The sequence below is a fragment of the Equus asinus genome, chromosome X (genome assembly GCF_041296235.1).
Source record: "Equus asinus isolate D_3611 breed Donkey chromosome X, EquAss-T2T_v2, whole genome shotgun sequence".
NCBI classification, from domain to species: domain Eukaryota; kingdom Metazoa; phylum Chordata; class Mammalia; order Perissodactyla; family Equidae; genus Equus; species Equus asinus.
The window spans coordinates 126941403-126963569 of record NC_091820.1 but is presented as its reverse complement, the minus strand read 5'-3'; the positions used below and the strand labels follow the sequence as shown (position 1 = coordinate 126963569).

General features: G+C 41.8%; 1 protein-coding gene across 1 annotated transcript in view; it reads left to right on the top strand.

The window, feature by feature from the left end:
* The first annotated feature begins 369 nt into the window (after positions 1-369).
* Positions 370-22167, top strand: part of FGF13 (fibroblast growth factor 13) — a 488385-nt gene continuing 466587 nt past the window's right edge. The window contains exon 1 of the mRNA XM_044763925.2: positions 370-670. The gene's annotated coding sequence lies outside the window, so the exon portion shown is untranslated. The remainder of the gene's footprint in view (positions 671-22167) is intronic.

Sequence of the window (22167 nt, the reverse complement as noted above, 5' to 3'; positions counted from 1 at the left end):
GGGGAAGAGAGGGAAAGGACTGCCAGCTTCTCAATTTTTCCCACTAATCTCATCTCCCTATCAAGTTTCTGCCAGGTTGGAGGGGACTGCCCACTCCCCTGGGTAGTAACACTTTCCTTTCCAAAGGATCCGCCTTCTCTGGAGATGTCTGAGACAGTGAGAAAGAGCCAAAGCACCAACAGTCGCCAGTTCTTTGCTTCACCTCCCTGGTTCGGTCCCTTTGCCTTGACACAGCCTTGGTTCAGTAAGATGATCTGACCACAGCTGGTCTCCTACACTTAGAACAAGTTGGAAGCAAGAGAACTTGGGGAAGGAATTTGGTTTCACTAAAAATAGCTGCAATATAGACCCTGTGACTTACCACTCCTCACAACAGTCTGATATGAACTGCACAGGGTCCACTGACCCCTGCAATCACTTTGGACTATTTGCTTTTCCTGCCTGGAGCCCTTGAAACCAGGAGGGGCTTTGGGAGTTGGGAGTGCTTTTGCTCAGATGCAGACTCTTGCAAATCTCAGAAACGAATGGTGATGGTATGACCAAGAAGCTTCCTTCCCCTGGGAGCGCGTGACCATTGGCACTAATAACAACAGGTCCCTTTAAGATTTTGGTCCATGGTGGAAACTTGCTTGTTCCTCACCACCAGGCCCATTGCGTCTCCACTTCTAAGGTAGGTGAAACGAAACTCATTTGGGGAAATGCCACTGGAATTGTGATCTTCTTGGGTAACCCCGGCCCTGGTCTTCTTGGCCTGGGGCAAGGAGGCAAATGTCAGGGCAGGACATAGCTTACAAATAAAAGTGTATGTCCCTGCTGCCAACACACTGATCAAGCCATAGTAACCTGTGGGAATTATGTCTTTTCCTTGCGTCCTCCTATTCCAAAGCCAAGGTATTAGCCAGCAGGAAAGCACCTCAAATGTTAAATTTAACCCCTTCTCAACTTCTCTACCCAAAGCTGCTTTATTCTACCCGCCTTGTCCTTCCTGTCCCGCTACTAACTCTGAGCATTTAAATTTGGCCCAGGGCACTGGGTATCTGTATTCGCCTTTTCTGCTATACAGCAACAGAGAGTAATACAGAGCTCCCTAGAGCGGGGATTCCTGTAGTTCAGGCAGTCCTTGTGAAAGAGAATCCAATTCGAGTACACAAAAGACTTGCTTGCATTCCATTTCCTTCCTGAAATACTGCTGTCAGGACTCATCTCTGATTTCTAGCCTGTTTATAGCAATGGGCCTTGGGGAAGGAATTGAAGGGGAGATAGAAAGTTCTGGGGGTGAGGCTAGGAGCCCTCTGAGAGAAAAAGAAGCTGCCTTGGCTGTTGGCAGGTTATACCCTATGATTTCTTGCTTAAAGTTAACTTTTGTGAATTGCACTAGGCAAACTACTATGCCAACATTCCAGCTTGCCAAACCAAGGTGTTTGTCATGAAAATAAAGAGATACTTTAGTAACAAGTATGGTGACTTTAAATGAAAATGGCAATCTTAAAGTATTACATGGCTGGAGGAAACAAATTTTGACTCAGAATCATGTATGTCTGGTCATTTATTAGAAGAATGGATTACTGATTGATACTTGAACGTTATATCCCCTTCCCACTTTTTTCCCTTTTATCCATCTTCAAGGTAGATGAGTGTTCAAATAACATAAACTTAAAATCTTAAACCTAGAAAAAACATCTTGGAAGTCATATGGCCTACTCGTTATTGGAGCTTGAGTAGAGATGAGTGATCATTTGGTGTATCCCTAGATTGTTGCCTCAACTTCTCCTGTGACCTCAAAATGAATTCACGGTGGATATTTCCATTTTAAAGCCATGGATTTATTGGCATCACATCCTACTAGCACTTTCTCCTCTCTGATATTACTTTAAGGTCATTCATGTTGCTGCAAAGCTAGATGAAACTAAAACATTTTGAATTATTTTGCCCATGTTGCATTTGTGCAACCATATGGCATCATTAATACCAGGTGCTAGTCTTAACGTGTTGTCACATTTTTATTGAAAGTTGGTCAGGGGTTTTGCATTTAAACTGGGTATGCATTCTATTGAAACACTCTAGAGAAAGTGATTTGCTGCAGGTTGCCTCTGGATAACACACTTGCTTGGTACTTTGAACAAATGACTCTACTAATAAAACCTCCACGAACAAACAACTTTTCAGGAATGCATTTGTCAGTAAAGCGATGATTCCCAAACTCCATTTCATGAACCAATGCCAGGCTGGCTGCCCAGGAATCACCTGGAAAGATTGTTTAAAACCATAATTTCTAGGCTTCATCCCTAGAAATTCAGATTCAAAAGGTCTGGAAGTGGAGCCCCAGAACCTGGACTTTGATCTAGCAATCCTGATAATTCTGATGCATGGCCAGATTTGGGAAGCACAGTTAAAGTTAAGGTCCTCCTGTTTTTGTTTTGTTGTTTGTCTCAAATCTCTCAATGATTCTCTTTTGCCTTCAGAATAAAGTTCAAACTTCTTCACCTGGCATTCCCTAGGCCCTCTGTGATCTAGCCCTAACCTACCTTTCCATCTTATTTATTGTTATTCCTCTTCACCCCCTCCCCCCCTAGTCAAATTGAATTGGCCAGTTTTCCAGTTTGCTTTCATGCCTGGGTACTTTACTAATGCTGTTGCCTTTGACTGCTGTGTCCTTCCTCACGTTTCTGCACACCCAAATCTGCCCCATTTGTCATGGTCTATACTTTAGTGTGCATAAGAAGGACTTGGGGGGCTTCTTTAAAAGATCAACTCCTGGGACTTACTCCTGGGTATTCTGATTCAGCACGTCTGGAGTTCTTAAGCACCTCAGAGGATCTGATGATAACCATGCTTTCAGAAACACTGCATCTAGCTCAAAGGTCATCTCTTTATGAAACCATTTCTCAAAGTTCTTGTGCTTCCCTATTCCAATTCCCATAGCATTTTGTTTATAGCTTGTAATTTAACACTTTTCTCTCTACCTTTTATTTGAATTATTCCTGTACATCATCATTTTCCTCACTCAACATTCACTGAGTACATAATATAAGAGGTGCATCTTTCCTTCAAGAACCCAAGCTCCTTGGGAGAAGGGATCTCTGTCCATCTATCTCTTTAAACAGTTTGGGTGCAAGTGTGGAGTCTGTCAGTGGGCATCGTAAAGTTTAAATCACCCTGCAATAGATGATGCGAGGATTGAACCTGTGCCAAGATGAAGCTTTATTTTCCCTAAAAGATGTGAATGTGAGACGGATCTTTTCTGTCTCCATGCCCCAAATCTGAGATTTATGCACAAGTGTGGGATCTGAGAAGCCTTCTGTGGTTGGGCAATCTCAGAGCACATTGGTGACTGCATTCCACGGAGTCTCTTGGCTGAGGCAGGATGGGAAAGCACCTGGCATTTCTAAATACAGTAGTTCTGCCATAAGGGAGGGATGAGCACAGCGCCAAGGGGTACAGAGGAGGGGCAGGAGACATTGGGTGATGGAAATCTGCAGGGGCTTCACTTGGCATGGACTTCCCTTGGCATGGACTTCCCTTGGCATGGATTTCCCTTCTTTGCGTCACCTGGTACAACACTGCAGCTCCTCTGGAATTGTCTGCTATTGAAATGCTGTGGCTCTTTAATTACTTGTAATTTAGTTATATGCATATAATATAGCATATATACAATAATCCATATTACTATGTATGTATCCTACCACATTTCTCTTCTCATATAATTATATAAAACATGCATATGTACACATACACAAATGAATATATCTTTTTTATTGTAGATTATTTTACAGAAATTGTGTCATGTTACTCACACTTTTCTCTATCTTACTCTTCTTGCCATTACTAGTTGTGTGACCTTAGGTTCTCTGGGCCTCAGTTTCCTCATCTAGGAAATGAAAGATGATATCAATACCTATTTCATAAGGTTATTTTGAGGATCCATTAGTTAAAATACATAAAGCACTTAAAGTAGTGCTATATATGAATGTTTTCTATTATCATTGTTACTACTATTCTCATTCAACAAAACTTACGAGTCAACTGCGTCTCTCAGTTTCATTCTTCTTAATGGTTGCACAGAATTTTGTGATGTAGATGAAGAAGAACTTATCCAACCTTTTGCCTTTTAGTGGACATTAACTTTGCCTCCATTTGTTTTGTTTTTGGTCACTAAAAAGCAACATTGCAATAAAAACCTCTGTATATAAACCCTTACATGCACTTATTTTTCTGACTCTGGGACAGACTCCCAGGAATGGAATAGCTAGGTTGAAGAATGTATATATATTGTTTTTAACTTCATTAAATGCTACCATATAGCTTTCTAAGAAGCATGTAACAAACGCATGATTTCACCAGTGCTGTATGGGTGCGTACCTTTTCTTGCAATCCCACCAAAGGTTGATCTTACTGCTCTTTTTAGATTTAACAGTCCTGTGGGTGGAAAGTGTCATCTCGTTGTTACTTTTATGAGTTTCTCTGGCTACTCATGAGTCTGAGCAGCCTTTAAAACATTGTTTGCCATTTGGATTTGCTTCTCTGTGAAGTGGTTCTTCATACCCATTGTCCATTTTTTGAATGGATTGTTTTTCCTTGTCAATTTGTAAGAGCTCCTTGTATATTATAGCTTTAAGCCTCTCATGTAGTCTCTGTGTGCAGTTACGCTGCTAATTTCTTGTTTATTGATTTGAATTATTGTGCCTTGTCCCAAAAGTTTGAAAAATTGTATATTGTCAATTTTTTTAATAACTTCTGCGTTTCGAGGATTAGTTAAGAGAGTCTTCGCAGTCCTAGGTTGTACACGCAGTTTCCTAGACTTTCTCGCAAGACTTTTACTGTTTTTATATTTAAATATGTCTTTATCTGGAAACTGTATTGATTTTTGGAATCAAACGGAGGTCCAATTTTATATTCTTTCAAATTGGTAGTTACCTTCATATTGTTCATTAACATCCATCTTTTTTCCCACTGAAATGAAATACAACCTTTGCCGTGTATTAGATGCTTATATATGGGATTGCATTCTGCATTCTCGATTTTATTCCTCTGATCTAATTGCCTATTATTCCTTTGCCATTACCATGTTTTGACTTGCTTATGGTGACTTTAGGTCTGATATCTGGTTAAGATATCTCTCTCTCTTTTTATTCTTGTTTTTCATGGCTATTCTAAGGTTTTTATTCTTTCATAAAAGTATTAAGATTATGTATATAAATAGATCCCCTCTTTTTCTCTTGAAAAATTATCTTGGGCATTTAAACTGGAATTAAAAAAATAATACTGATTTGGGGAGAATCGAAATGTTATGAGATAAAGTCTGATGATTCTTTCTTTTCAGACTTTGGCTTTTGTTCCTCAGTGGGCTACTGCACTTTTCCTCATAGTGGTCTGGTGCTTTTCTTGTTAAATTTAGCCCTGTGTATTATTTAGGTTTTTTTCATTATTGTAAATGTAATTTTTCCCATTTTCATTTCTTGCTGCTGATTGCTTGAACAGAGAAACACTATTTGTCTTGTATAGTAACCTTGTATTCCTTTACTATACCAAATTCCCTAAATAAGTCTCACGGATTTTACTAGAGTGTTTTGTTTTGCTAGCTGTACAAATATGCCATTAGCAGACAAAGAAATAGAAGTCTTTTCTGATGTTTATATTAGTTCTTTCTCTTTTTTTGATCTTTTTTCATAAACTGGAATCTCCAAGGCAATGTTGGATAATAATAGGGGTAAGAGGCATTCTTGTCTACTTCTGAATTTTATTTGGATAGGTCAGTGTTTTGCCATTTGGGATAATATTTGGCATCTGTTTCTGGTAACCAGTCTGTATTATTTAAGAAATTTCCGTCTAATCCTATTTAACTTAGAAATGTATTGGGAGTCAGTTGAATTTTATCAATTGACTTTTAAGCCTTTCTTGACATCATTATGTGTATGGTTTTCCTCTTTAATTTATTGATATAATGAATTACCTTGATAGATTTGCTGATACTGAGCCTCCTTTGCATTTCCAAATGTAATTCTATATGTCAGTTAGTAATTTCTGTGAAACAAACCAGGCAAATCTCAGTGGCTTCAAAAACAACACTTTGTTGTTGCTCATGTTTTCTTCAGGTAAGCTGGGGTCTGGCTCATCTAGTCTGGGCTAGGCTGAGTGGCTCTGCTTGCCACGATACATCTTTTGGGGCTGCTTTGCTTCAGGTTGTGCTGGCTGGAGCGGCTGTGCCCCAGGCAACTCTTATCCTCCTGATGGTGCAAGCAAGCTAGCCAGGCTAGTCTCAAAGTGACTGCAGAAGCACGAGATGGAAGGTTCAACTGCATAAGGTCTCTTAAGGCCTAGGCTGGGAAGTGGCACACTTCTGCCTCATTTTATTTGCCCATTTGGCTCATTTGGCTGATTCCAAAGTAAAGGAGCAGGGAAATGTATACCACATTGATGGCAGGAACTCCAAAATCACATGAAAAAAATCATGGGCACAGGGAGGGGCAAAGAATTGTGGCCAATACTGTAATCCACCATGCCCTACATGGCTCTAATTCTACTTCATTGAAAGACTGCTGGATTGCATTTGCTAATGTTTTATTCAAAATTTCAGCATCTATATTTTAAAAAGGAGTGTTTATAGATTTTTGTAGCCTATTTTGTAGGTTTGGATATTAAATTTAGGTTGGCTTCATAAAAATAATTAAGGAGTGACCTGCCCTGCAGATAACCCCAGCAGCTTTTGCCGCTGAAGAAACCAAAGGCCAGTACAGCCACCACAGACCCCCTAAAAACAGATTTTACTGTTTTTTTCCCCACATGCATTCGCTGATGCCAGCCACCTGAGTCCTTCCCTGCTCCATCCTCCCTGCTCCCGCTCAAGCCTGGGACGGGCACAGGCAGCCGGCACAGGCAGCCAGCCCAGTCCTCTGCGGCTGCATGAGTGCAAGGCTCAAATCTAGACCCCCTGCAGCTGACCGACATCACTGTGTGTTCTCTCAGGGTTTGACCTTCCAGCTGTGCACTTACATGCCACTGGCCTGACACCCATCACCAGCCTTCATTGCCATTTGTGCACCTGTGGCAAGATTGTACAGCCACGGAAGTGAATGCTGATAGCTTAGGCCCCCATAGCTGCTTGTGAGCCTGGATCTGGCCCTGTCTTCTGTCACTGGCCTGCACCACTTGGCTCACCTGCAGCTAGCTCCTCCAGCGTGCAGCAGGCATGCCCCCAGCCTGACTCCCAATACCAGCCTCCACTGCTGTGTGCGTGCCTGTGGGGAGACCATGCGGCCATGGGAGGGCATTCCGACAGCCAGGGTCCCCACAGCTGATTGTGAGCCCAGAGATGGCCCTGCCTTATGTCACTGGCCTACACTACTGGGCTCACCTGCAGCTAGCCCCTCCAGCTGTGCACTTGCACACCCCCAGCCTGACTCCCAACACCGGCCTCCACAATCATGCACCCGTGGTGAGACCCGGCAGCCACAGTTGTGTATACTGACAGCCATGGACCTGATAGCTGCAAATGCACCTGCAGTTGGTCACAGCCCTTGCTGCTTGCACTGACCCCCAAAAATACATGTTTGCAAACAGCCCCTGTTACCACACAGGCACCTGCAGCTGGCCCCCACAGCCAAGTGTGTGCACACCACTGGCTCCAGTCACCACCACTATCTGCCTTGGTCCCTAGCCGCTGAACCGGGAGGTGCCACTGAGGACCCCAAAAGCGCTTGCTGCCGCAGTGGACCCCCAAAGTGCTCTATAAGAACCACACAGTTGTTGATGCTGTAGACCCCAATGGCCTGAGCTGATGAGTTACCATGCTCCCACAGACCTGGAGACACCACAGGCCCCTGCACTTAGCACCCTGTACCACTAGACCTGGGGTCACGGAACACTCCCGTATGTCCCTACCTACAGGTGAAGGTCTTTCCTTGCTGAAGTTAGTCCATGAAGTCTGGAAGAGGTGAGTACTTCTTTAAATGTGCAGACACCTATGCAAGGCTACAGGAATCACGAAGAATCAGGAAAACATAAGCGCACCAAAAGGTACACAGTAAACTTCCAGTAACTGACCCTAAAGAAATGGAATTGCCTGAGAAACAATTCAAAATAATTTTTCTAAAGATACTGAGAGAGATACAAGAGAACACAGATAAGCAATTTAATGAAATCAAGAAAACAATACAAGAACAAAATGAGAAGTTCAATAAAGAGATAGAGAGCATAAAAAGGAATTAAACAGAAAGAGGTTTTGTATGTGATCAAAGATAAGTTATTATCAGCTTAAAATAAGCTATTATATCAATAAGAAGTTTCTAGTAAATCTCAGGTTAACCAAAACCAAAAACCTATAGTAGACATACACAAAAGAAGGTAATCAATATATACCACTATAGAAAATCATCAGTTCACAAAGGAAGACAGCAAGAGAGGAAGAAAGGAACAAAGGAACTACACAAGTGACAGAAAACAATGAATAACATTGCAATAGTAAGTTCTTACCTATCAATAATTACTTTAAATGGAAATGGATTAAATTCTCCAATCAAAAGGCACAGAGTGGCTGAATGGACAAAAAAACAAGACCCAAGTGTATGCTGTCTATAAGAGACTCACTTCAGTTTCAAGGACACACATAGGCTCAAAGTGAAGGGATGGAAAAGGATATTCCAAAAGAGAAGCAGGAGTAGCTATACTTACATCCAAGTACACCTTAAGTCAATAACTGTAATGGGAGAAAAAGAAGGTCATTATGTAATTACAAAGGGGTCAATTCATTGAGAGGATATAAAAAATTATAAATATATATGCACCCAACATCAGAGTACCTAAATGTATTAAGCAAATTCTAACAGATCAGAGGAGTGTAATAGACAATAATACAGTAATAGTAGAGACCTTCAATACCTCACTTTCAACAATGGATAAAGCATGCAGGCAGAAAACTAACAATGAAACATTGGACTTGAACTATGCTTTAGACCAAATGGACCTAAAAGACATATAGAGAACATTCCACCTAACAGCAGCAAAATGCATATTTTTCTGAAGTGCACAAGGAACATTATCCAGGATAGATCATATGTTACATCACAAAACAAGTCTCACCAACTTAAAAAGATTGAAATCATACCAAATATCTTTCTAACCATGATAGTATGAAATTAGAAATCAGTGACAGGAGGAAAACTGGAAAATTCACAAATAAATGGCAATTAAATAACAAACTCGTGAACAACCAATAGGCCCAAGTGAAATCAAAAGAGAATTCAACAAATATCTCGAAACAAATGAAAATGGAAACACATTATACCAAACCATGAGATGCAGCAAAAGCAGTGCTAAGAAGGAATTTAGTAGCGATAAACACCTACATTAAGAAAAAAGAAAGATCTCAAATAAACAACCTAACTTTACACCTCAACGAATTAGAAAAACGAGAAGAAATTAAGCCTAAAGTTAGCAGAAGGGAGGAAATAACAAAGATCACAACAGAAATAAGTGAATAGAGAATAGAAAAATAATAAAAAAGAACAATGAAACTAAGCATTGATTTTTGAAAAGGTAAACAAAATTGACAAACCTTTAGCTAGACTTACCAAGAAAACTAGAGAGATGATTCAAATAAATAAAGTTATAGATAAAAGAAGAGACATTAAAACTGATACCATGGAAATACAAAGGATCATAAGAGACTACCATGAACAATTATATGCCAAAAAATTGGACAACATAGAACAAATGGATAAATTCCTAGAAACATACAACCTACTAAGTCTGAATCATGAAGAAATCGAAAATCTGAACAAACCAATAACAAGTAAGGAGATTGAAACAGTAATCAAAAACCTCTCAACACAGAAAAGCTCTGCACCAGATGGCTTCACAGGTGAATTCTATCAAACATTTAAAGGAGAATTAATGCCAATTCTTCTCCAACTCTTCCAAAAAATAGAAGAGGAGGGAGCATTCCCAAAGTCATTTTATGATGCTAGCATTATCCTGATATCAAACCCAGATAAGGATACCACCAGAAAAGAAAACTACAGGCCAATATCTCTGATGAACATAGATGCAAAAATTCTCAACAAAATACTAGCAAACTAAATTCCACAGCACCTTGAAAGGATCATATAGATGATCAAGTGGGATTAATCCCTGGGATATAAGGATGGGTCAATATACACAAATCAACACATGTGACACACCACATTAATAGAATGAAAGACAAAAATCATATGATCATCTCAATAGATGCAGAAAAAGCATTTGGCAAAATTCATCATCCTTCCACGATAAAAACTCTCAACAAATTGTGTATAGAAGGAATGTACGTCAACATAGTAAAGTCCACATATGACAAACCTACAGCTAACATGATACTCAAAGGTGAAAGGTTGAAAGCTTTTTCTCTAAGATCACGAACAACACAAGAGTGCCCACTCTCACTACTTCCATTCAACATAGTACTGGAAGTCTTAGCCAGAGTAATTAGGCAAGAAAAATATTAGGCATAAGAAATAAAAGGCATCCAAACCAGAAAGGAAGAAGTAAAACTGTTTCTGTTTGCTGATGAGATAATATTGTATATAGAAAATCCTAAAGACTTCACAAAACTCTATTAGAACTAATAAGCGAATTCAGTAAATTTTCAGGATACAAAATCAACATATAAAAATGAGTTGCACTTCTAGATACTAACAATGAACTATCTGAAAAAGGAATAAAGAAAACAATCCCATTACAAAAGCATCAAAACCAATAACATATTTAGGGTTAAATTTAACCAAGAGAGTGAAAAATCTATACACCAAAAAACTGTAAGACATTGATGAAAGAAACTGAAAAAGACACAAATAAATAGAAAGATATCCTATGTTCATGGATCAGAGGAGTTAATATTATTAAAATGTCCATATTACCCAAAGCCATCTATAGATTCAATGCTATCTCTATCAAAATTCCAATGGTGTTTTTCACAGAAACAGAAAAAAAATCCTAAAATTCGTATGGAACCACAAAAGACCCCGAATAGCCAAAGCAATCTTGAGAAAGAAGAAGACTGGAGGTCTCACACTTCCTGATTTCAAGCTATATTACGAAGCTATAGTAATCAAAATAATATGGTATTGGCACAAAAATAGACACATAGACGAATGGAACAGAATCAAGAGGCCTCAAGAGAGGCTAGAATACCCAATGGAGAAAGGATAGTCTCTTCAATAAATAGTGTTCGGAAAACTGGATATCCTCACACAAAAGAATTAAATTGGACCCCTATCTTACATCACTCACAAAAATTAACTCAAAATGGATTAAGCAGTTAAATCGTAAGAACTGAAACTGTAAAACTCAAAAAAGCTCCTAGCTCTTGGTCTTGACAATGATTTTTCAGATGACACCAAAAGCAAAAACTAACATGTGGGACCACATTAAACTAGAAAGCTTCTGTACAGCAAAAGAAACAATTGGCAAAATGAAAAGGCAACCTACAAAATGGGAGAAAGTACTTCCAAACCATATATCTGATAAGGGGTTAATATGCAAAACATATAAAGAACTCATAAAACTCAATAGCATAATAAACAATTCAATTAAAAAATGGGTATGGAAATGAATTGAAAAATGAATGGACATTTTTCCAAAGAAGATATGCAAATGGCCAACAGGTACATGAAAACGTGCTCAGCATCACTAATCATCTGGGAAATGCAAATTCAAACCACAAGGAGATATCACCTCACATCTGTTAGAGTGGCTATCATCAAAAAGACAAGAGATAACAAATGTTGGTGAGGATGTGGAAAAAAGGGAACCCTTGTGTGCTGTTGGTGGGAATGTAAATTGGTGTAGCCTTTATGGAAAACGGTATGGAGGTTCCTCAAAAAATTAAAAATAGAGCTACTGTATGATCCAGTAATCCCATTTCTGGGTATATACTTGAAGGAGATGAATTCACTATCTTGAAGAGATATCTCCACTCCCATGTTCATTGCAGCATTATTCACAATAGGCAAGACTTGGAAACAACCTACGTGTCCATTGATGGATGAATGGATAAAGAAGATGTGAAATATATGTTTACAATGGAATATTACTCAGCTATAACTGGAGGAAATCCTGCCATGTGTGACAACATGGATAGACCTTGATGGCATTATGCTAAGTTGAGATAAGTCAAACACAAAAAGACAAATATTGTATGATCTCACTTGTATGTGGAATCTAAAAACATCAAATTCATAGAAACAGTGAGAAGAATGATGTTTGCCAGAGGCCGAGCAGTGGTAGAAATGGTTAGATGTTGGTCAAAGAGTACAAACTTTCAGTTGTAAGGTGAACAGGTTCCAGGAATCTAATGTACAGTGTGGTGACTGTAGTTCACAATACTGTATCGTATATTTTAAAGTTGCTATGACAGTAGGCTTTACTGTCCTCACTATAACAACAACAACAATAAAACGGAAATTATTTGAGGTGAAGGATGTGTTAACTAAGTTTATTTTGGTAAACATTTTGCAATATATATGTGTATCAAATCATCACATTGTACACCTTAAACTTACACAGTGTTATGTGTCAATTATATCTCAATAAAGCTTGGGGGGAAAAGAATTAAGAGGCTTTCCTTCTTTTTTATAGTCTGGAAAACATTAAATGATATTGAAATTACTTGTTTTTTTAAAAAAGTTGAATTGAAACAGATGAACTGCTCTGTTACGATGAACTTTTCCAGGGGTAGATATTTATTCACTTTTTCAATTTCTTTTTTAATAATTGACCTATTCAACACTTCTTATGGGGTTAATCTTGGTTTCTAAAAAATCATCCTTTTCTCTAGGTTTTCACATTTGTTGCTGTAGAGTTTAATGTAGTATCACTTTATAATTATTTAAATTTCTTACTCATACTTTTCCTTTTCTAGTCTTGTCAATATTTATTCTTTCTTTTTCTTTAATCAGACTTGCAAGAGGGTTATCTGTTTTATTGGTCTTCTCAAAGAACAGGTTTTGGTTATTTCATTAATTCCACATTTTTTGTTGTTAAAGCCTTTTCTTAGTCCTTTTTAGTTTAATTTGTGGTTCTTTCCCAAATATCTGGAGATGAGAACTAAGTTCCTTTACGTTTTCATCTTTGCTTGTTAATATTGAAGACATTTAAGAACATAATTTGTTTTTATGAGTACAGCATTCACTGTGCTAGGTAGATTTTGGGATAAAGTGTTACTTTTAATTTCTTTCTAGATAGTTTGTAATTTCACTTTTGATCCAGTGGTTTTCTAGGAGGCTATTTCTTTATTTCCAACCAGTTAGTTTTTGCATCTTTTAAATTATTTTTCTAAATTTTATAGCTGTTATGCTCAGAAAAGCTCTTGTCTTATCTTTTAAAAAAATTACTGCCTTTCCTTTGTCTCCTCCCTCTTCTCCTTCTAGAAGATTTATTAGACTTCAGAATCTACAGGTCTCTTATATTCTCTAGCTATTTTAGACTTTGTGCCCTGGAATTCTTACAATTTGGGTCTTCCGCGTCACTATTTGGGTCTCAGCAGTGCTTATCCTCTCCTTCAATTCATCGACCGAATTGCTCATCTGGGGAATCACATTTTGTAGCTCCAGAAATTCTCTTTTTAGGTTGCACTTACATCTCTGTATATGCTCCGATTTTGTTATCATGGTGGTTGTTGTTCAAGTTGCCATTTGTATCTCCTCCCATCAGTTTATTTCTTTAGTTGTGCGTTGCTTAACTAACCTTTCTCTGGGTGCTGACTGCTGGACCCACAGAGATGGTTATAAAGTATTTTGTCGTCAGCCCATCGGGGTCAGCTCATGGTAGAAGGGATCTCTGAGGACTCCCCAAGTGCTAGGTGGCCCTCAAGTGGTGGGAAACTAGCTATCCCGAGGAAGCCACCCTCTTCCAGATCTCCTCACACATTTTGTTCCTTTACTTCATTCTTTCTTGGCCCCTCGGAGCCCTAGGAGACCAGGAACACATTGTTTTCCCAATCTTCTGGTCTTCTTGTGCGGGGCCTTTCTGGTGTTGGCTCCAGGCCTTGCTCAGCACTCAGGGAAGAAAGCCCAACAAGACTTCTTTTTGCTGGGACTCCCATGACGTCTAGGACCTCACTCATATCCAGCTCTTCTCTATAGGCCTCAATAGATATTTGGCTGAAGAGAGGCAGGCAGCCTGGAGTTGGGAACGGGAAATACCCCATGCTTAGTTTGCCATCTTCCCAGAATGTTCTGTAGTTTCTAAAGAAAAAGAAAAAAGGTCTTTGTATGACTGGACCTTAGTTATACTACTTCCTAGGGAGTTGTTTTGTAATAACACAGGGGTGGTGGTGAGGTTCAGGGTGGAAACTGTATCTGTCTGGGTGCAGTCATGAAAATAGAGCTACTAAAATATTGCAATAATAAGGGGATTCACACACACACACACACACACACACACACATACACAAAGTGGGAGGAGCTAGGAGAGTGAAAGTCCAGAAGGTTTATGCCAGAGGATCAGACAAATGTCTCTAATAACTTAAGCTTGAAGTATTAGAGGAGGTAGGAAGCTAGAACTCACTGGAATTCTGAGAAGTCACCAGGTCTAGCAGCAAAAGGTGACCAGGAAGTGGGAGCCCATAGAGTGATCTGTGAAGCCACACTGTCTGACTGTCCCAGTCTTCTGAGAACAATGACTTCTGCTTTACTCCCACTTTCCAAGTCTTCTCTCAGTATTTCTCTCAGTGGCAAGTTTCTCTCAGTGGAAAACTCTGATCTGGAACCACATAGGGAAGGGGCTTCTGAGTAACCTAGTTCCTGGCCTTGGTTAGGAGTGGCAGTGGTAGCTGAGCTAACAACAATCTAGCAGAGTATCCCAGCATGAAGACCAATGAGTAGCAGTGTAGGATTGTGGATGTGGCCAAAGAGGGCCCTGGAGAGGACTCCTCTGCCCTTGGTCCCAGTGCTATAGTTCTCCTGAATGGCATGCCTTGATGCGGCTCTCAGAGACGTCCTCTCCACTAACACCAAAGCTAGAGTATCACTCACTCACTAGTCATGGATTCTCCCAGAATCCTCTGGCCCATGTCAACCAGTGCCAAGACTGGTACCTGAGCCTTCTTGGCTATGTCAGCATCTGGTAGTGTAATGTGTATAGGCTTTTGAAACAGAAAGACCTGGGTTCAAACCCTGCTAGCACTATTTACTAACTGTGGGAATCTAAGCAGGTAAATTGCCCTTTCTAAAGCTCTTTTTATTATTTGTAAATGAAGGGTGACAATATCTAACTTTTAGGATAGTTACAAGAATGAAATGATAGTTTATATAAAGCACCATATATTAATTGCCTCCTCTGTTTTTGGTCATTAATCTTGCTGCCTTGACAGTGCTTCTAGTGCATGCCTACTGAGAAGAAAAATGGTGCTTCTTTCCTTCCATAGCAAGTGGGGACCCTTAAAGGGGTTCCCCTTTTGCTAACCTAGCATCGTCGAGGCAAATCTCCTATCACTGATCTGAAATGCTCTCGCCAGAAGCAGACAACAGTAAATCCTGACCTCGCAGGCTGGGTGATCCAGGGAGGGGGGAGGCTTTATGTAACAGAGTGGAATAAATATAAAGAAAAAAGTAAGAGGGAACAGTCCTGCTAGACCCTGGTAGAGGGAGAGGATATGAGAACATGAAGAAGGAAACAGCATTGGAGGCTGCACTGGCAGAAGTGGAGTGGAGAAGAATAAAGAATTCCAGACGTGGGAAACTGAGTAGGGTGCGTCTCTTAGAAAAGGCAACAATTAGTGCAGTATGGCAGGTTCAGTGACACCAGCAGTGTGATGGGTACAGTCATTCCAACCATGTGCCAGGTGCATATCCATTCTGTACCAGGCGAGTCACACCACCTGGGTTACAGTTTGAAGTGAGGGAAAGTGTAGGTACAAGTGTCTCATCTTTAGAAACCCAGTTTGGTATTTCTTGACCACCTGCAAGTTACTCTTCTTTTCCTAAAATGCAACAGTTATGTACAGTACCAGCTGAGTCTCAGGGCTCTGAGGGAGGTAGAAATCCAAGCCCCAAATCCTGGCACTCCAAAGAAGGCTCCAAGCTACTTCCTAAGAAGACAGGGAGGTTGGAGGCAAAAGGTACTAGTAACACAGTGATCACTTAAACTGCTAGAGGCAGAGGAAGAGTCTCAGGATCTCTCTTTACCAAAACCCTGGGCAGTAAGACAGGGCTGGAGAGAAAAAGAGAGAGGAGTCACAAGCTGGGACCTCTGAAAGCAGATGGAGTTTGTGGTAGGAGTTCATTAGGGGACAATAACTGTGAAAGGAAGGGGGAAGAGGCAGGATTGAGTAGAGGATAATGTTGAACTTTTAAGCAGGCCGAGCAAGGCCTTGGTCACCCCATGGGGAGCTCTGGAGTGAGGTATTATCTGTCAGAAAGCCTGCATTGACCCAGAGTGGCCAGGCCTTGCTCATTCGCTGGATGTGGGCTGCCCCAGGGAGGATATGACCTCAGGTGAGGTCAGGGTTCTGCAGCTGAGGCAGACCCCGAAAAAGCTGACAGCTAAAGGCTGCCCACACTCCCCACAGCTGGGCAGCAAGCCCTTCCTGGAAGGGGAATCTGGATAGCACACATCCACGTCTACCACATGGGGGGTCAAGTACTGATAGAAAACAAGTGAAAGCCCAATAAGCCCTGAGACCTCTGCTCTTGCTCTAATGCTTGGCTTTGTCTTCAGAGAAATTTTAGAGGCACTAACTATTCCATAACATTTTCAAAATATGCAGTGTCACATAGTAGAAAGAGCAGGAACTTTAGAAGCAGAAGGTCCTCCTTGAGTCTTAGTCCTGGGTGTACCTTGTTACTGCGATCTTGGGTAAGTGTTTCCTGTCTGAAATTGTTTCCTCATCTGTAAAACGGAGATGGTAATAGTCACTAACTCAGAAGGTTGTTTGAGTATAAAATGGCATCATCTGGAGAAATACTTAGCACAAAGCAGGAAACGCAGTAAATTAAATAAATGGTATTACAATGATGAGGCTATTTACTGTGCCTTTGATGCACTGGGCACTAGGTAAAGCATGGGTGGGTGTGGGAGGAGTTAGTCTTAGAAGAGTTTAACCCAGTCCTTGTCATCTAGGAGCTTATAATCTCGTTGAGGAGTCAAGATATGGGCAAATGAAAGTGTGCTGACAACTTACTACTATATCCAAGAATTTTTCAGGCAACACAGTTTTTCTGCCTGAAGTGTTTTCTGTTCACACTGGCAGTATAACTGCTAGAATGGAGGCAAGAGCAGGATTTGAAAATCTTCTAGAGACTCACCTCGGCCAAAGTCTTTTGTGTGTTATTTATTGGGGGAGACAATGGCCAGGTCCTCTTTTTCAGATGTAGGGAAAATTGGGAACATGCTGTGAGGAAAAGGCCGCCTTTGATTCCCCGTTCCTCTTGACACAGGAGATTCTGAATGCTGTGGGCTGATAGGAATTGTGGGTGGGAGCCGATGCTGCCCAGGGATGTTCCTTATTTGGGAGTGAGAGCGAACCCGTGAACAAGCTCTAGCTCATTGTTTCCTCCTTCGCTGGAGAAGAAAGTGAGAAAACATGTAAAGATATTCATTCCTGACAGGCATCGCAACATTGCATTACATGGTCCAAATGTTCAATTTCAAGGGAGGCAGAAAATCACATATATGTTTGGGGTAGATAGGAAAGGTTGTAGTGTTAAGCTGTTTTGGATAAATCATTGACATCTCTCTTATAACTTTCCCCCACTTTAAAGATCCATTCTGGTCTATAGAAGTCCAAGGAACAGAGATGACTTGGTCCAAAAATGATTCTAGGATTCTCATTTCAGTTATCTATTTCTGTGTGTAACAAATCACCCCAAAACCAATTGGTTTAAAAGAACAATTTTGCTCACAATTCTGTGGATCAGGAATTTGGACAGGGTGCAGCACGAGTGGCTGTTCTCTGCTCCGTGAAGCCTGGAGCCTCGCAGCCTGAATGGCTGGGAGCTGGCTAGGATGGCTTTACTGGGCTCATATGTCTGGAGCCTTGGTTCCTGCCCTCAGCTGGGTTCCTCAGTTCTCCTTCACATAGCCTCTCCATATAGCCAGCTTGGGCTTCCTCATAAGACAGGTCTTAGGTGTCTGCCATCTAATATAGTGACCGGCTTTCCCCAGAGAGAAAGTGGAGTTGCCAAGTCTTTTAAAGGCTAGGCCTGGAACTGGCATAGCATCACTTTGGGCACATTCTATTGGTAAAAACAAGTCACGAGGCCAGCCTGGATTCAGGGGGACATTACCTCTAGAGGGTGGAGTGGCATATGCATACGGGATTAGAAGAAATTATTGGTCACTATTCCAGTTACTATTTCTGCATAGCTTATTACCTTAAAATGCAGCAGCTAAAAACATGCATCTAATTTTGTTCATAATTTTATGGGTCAGGAATTTGAGAAGGGCTCCTCTGAATAGTTCTCCACTGGGGGATCTCTCACAAGGTTCCTCTCAGATGTCAGCTGGGGCTGCAGTCATTTTGAGTTTGCTGGGCTGGACATCCAAGATGGGGCTCTTGCTTGGCTGCTAATCAATGCTGGCTGGTGTCTTGGAGCTCAGCTAGCACTGTCAGCTGGAGAGCCTAGACGTGGACTCTCCACTATGGTGGTCTCAGGGCAGGCAGACTTCAGGTATGGTGGCTGGCTTTCCCCAGAGCAAACGTCCCAAGAGGGCCAGGCAGACGCTGCATGGCCTCTTCTAACCTAGCCTAAAACGAATAGAGCATCCCTTCCACCATACTCTATAGATTGAAGCAGTTACAAGGCCACCCAGAATCAAGGGGAGAGGTCATAGTGCCCACCTCTCAACGACCACGTTTTAAAACTGCCACAGTCACCATCTTTGGGGATTATTTTACCTACCTCTTATGTCACAGAAATACACCAACTCACCTGAGATTCCGAGAGAAAGCAATCTTAAATTGTGATGTAGATAAACACCGTAGGATTTGAATTGGAAACGAATCCTTTCAGTGGCCGGCCCAATGGTGTAGTAGTCAAGTTCGCACACTCCACTTTGGCAGCCTGAGGTTCACAGGTTCGATCCCAGTCATGGACCTACACACTGCTCATCAAGCCATCCTGTGGTGGCGTCCCATATACAAAATAGAGGAAGTTTGGCACAGATGTTAGCTCAGGGACACTCTTCCTCACCAAAAAAAAGAAAAAAAGAAATGAATCCTTTCAGAGCTCTAGCATTTGGATCTCAAAGTTCAAATTGCTGAGATGTGAGCTTAAAAATTAAAGTGACTTCCAACTGCCAGATCTTGGCCCAGTGGGCCTTTCTTTATCTCAAGTATCCTGGCTGGAAGTGTAGCTTTTGCCAGGCTGCTTCCTTTTGAACCAGCTTTCTGCTGTGAAGTGTTTTCACAAATGAAAAACACATTTGGCCCAGTGAGAAGCAATCTTGTCACTAAAACATCTAATTTGGTGGTGCCTGATGACAATGGCTCTACACTCAGCCAGTCCAAACCTGCCAGGAAAAAGCCCTAAGTGTATCCATGCCTCTACTCACCCCAACCTTACCCTCTAGCACAGACAATGGAACAGCATGGCGTCGTGCCCAGAAACATTACTCCGAGCTGCTGGAGGAGGAGCAAACCTGGAATCCAGAGGCAGGTGTCTTGAGGCATTTAGGGACCGGCATGAAACAGACACCAGGGAGGACAGGGCCAAGAGGATAAGACTCTCAGGTCCTTCCCACTTTCCTCCTAAAGACTCAAGCCTCTGCCCCTTGCTCCAGAAAACAACCCGGCCCTCTTTAGAGGCATGGCCATGCCGCATTTGGTTTTAGAATATTGCTTTAATTCCAGGACTAAGTTACTAGGCTACACAGGATAACCCCTGTGCCTCAGCATTGATCAGGCGTGTGGAGTTCTACCTCATAAGAAGGACGGAGACAGGACGGACAGGCCATTTTAACAGAGCGACAGGGCAGAGGCGAAGTGATCAGGTAGTCAAACTGCTAGACTCAAAAGTGAAGGTACTTCCACCCCAGTGGGACCAGGCAGAAGGATCTGGGTGGAGAAAAGGAAGTGCTACAGACTAAGCCAGGGCTTCACTGACATGCTTCAAGACTGAGTGCATTTGGTGGCGGAGTAAAGACCACCCCCTGATCGCCCTCACACAGATGTCAGATCTTCCAGCTGATCGTCCCAAATTACCCAGTCGCTTGGGGCCTGGACACCGAAGCGTGCCTTCCTCTGAACCAGGACCAACAACATTCTCTTCATATTAAACATCTCACAGGGCTCCGGAGAGGGGAAAGCCCCTGTGCCTTTCACAAAAGAGGCTGCCCATGACCTCCCTAGCAGGGTCTTCACAAGCTTTGTTTAGATGAGATTGCTTGTCCTGGCACTTGAATATTCATAATCCTTCGTCTCTGGCATGAATGCCTTTACCATGTCATTGATTTGCCCCCACATGGACACACACCACTATGTTGTTCTTGCATGTGGTATCCATTTTCTTTATCTTCTGCTTGTTTCTTTTGTGGGGTGGTTTATGGTGAAGAAACACATGTTATTTTACTGACTTGTGTTCACTGACAGACAGACTCCACTAATACTCCCAAGCAGATGTCTCTTCAACCCACCTCAACCATGTCAACTAACCTAGGTTTAGTCATATGTTAACTATTAGTGGCTTTCAAGGAACAGGGTCATACCTGGCTTCCAGCTGGAAGTTACTCTTGCTGGAGGTGCCATCGGTGATAAAGCTTGGGATGGGAGGGGGGAGGTCTTATCTCTGCAGAGAACTTTCCTGGCAATTGTAACGTGGCAGGAAAGCTGAGACAGTCAGGAGGGACATAAGTACCATGCTTAACAGCTCACGACAGAGACTGACCCTTTTCCCAAAAGAGGGTTTTGTTACTTACTGGGGACATGTGGACAAAGCAAATGTTATGTATACACAAGAGAGGAGTGTGTGTGTGTGTGTGTGTTTGAATGTGCTGAGTTAAGGGAGTTTGAAAAGACTTAGGAATTTAGGATTGGCAGATACGTCCAGTGTCCAGTGAAAATGTGCTTCCCCCCTCCTTTTAGGAGGCTGAGAGGAGTGCTGAGAGATCATGTGATACAATAGAATAGCATTGTCTAAAAAGACAGACCCACCTGGTTTCCTGTCCTGGTTCTCCTGGTTTTTAATCCAGGCTCCACCACTTACACGCTGTGTGATCTCCTTGCAAGTTACTTAACCTCTCTGAGCCTCAATGTTCTCATTTGTAAAATGGAAATAACAACAGCACCAACATTTCCTGGGCCTGTTGTGAAGATGAAATAAGCTAATGATGTAAAGCATTTAGCACACTGCTTGGCACAGGGTAGGGGCTAATTCCATGGTAATGTCTATTATTGGATGTAAACTATACAAGGACTCTTCACCCTCTTCCCCTCCACCTTTCCTCTAATCCCACCCAAGTCTCCACCCTCTTTGAATTCCGGTCATTTGAAGAGAAATTCCTTCTTTCTCAGGGTACTGATATTAATTAATGGTCTAACCTTGGGTTGGATAATCACATTGTGTCATCAAGCTCCATATTATTAGATATTATTTACAAGAAAAACAGGTCTGGAGTTCCTCCCAGACAGAGGACGGAGGCGGCAAATTGAGTTTAGAGGGTTGCCGACCTTTAGACCCTGACTGGCGGCAGGGGCAGCCCACTCTTCTGGTCTTGAAAGCCACAGCAGGCTCTTGTAATTGAGTTACTGCCTGGAATTCAGTAAGACTAATCCATCTATATAATTTCTTCGCCTGGTTTAATGCCATTAACGAAACCGAATTAAGGAGCAGGCGAGGCTGGGTGGGACGAAGGGAAACGGATTCTCTGCATGGGAGTCACTGCTGCGTCTCCACCGCCAGGTTGGAGCCTGTGGTCTGATTAATGGACGGCTCTGAGGACCAAGTCCTGCTAGCGGCCGCCTCAGTCCCTCAAAATGAGCGCCGAGTTTCCGGGTATCATGCGCCCAGAAAGGGCCATCACGGAAAGGGTTTTGCAGGACGCCCCAGGGCACCCTGTCCCCCCTTCCCTTTTCTTGGCTCCTTCTCCTTCCGCATCCACTCCCTCTTGTACAGTTTCTGAGCAGTTTTCCTTCTACTTCAAATCTTCAGGGACCTTCCCTATGTTTTGTCACTAGCGTGCCCCAGGCGACATGTCCAT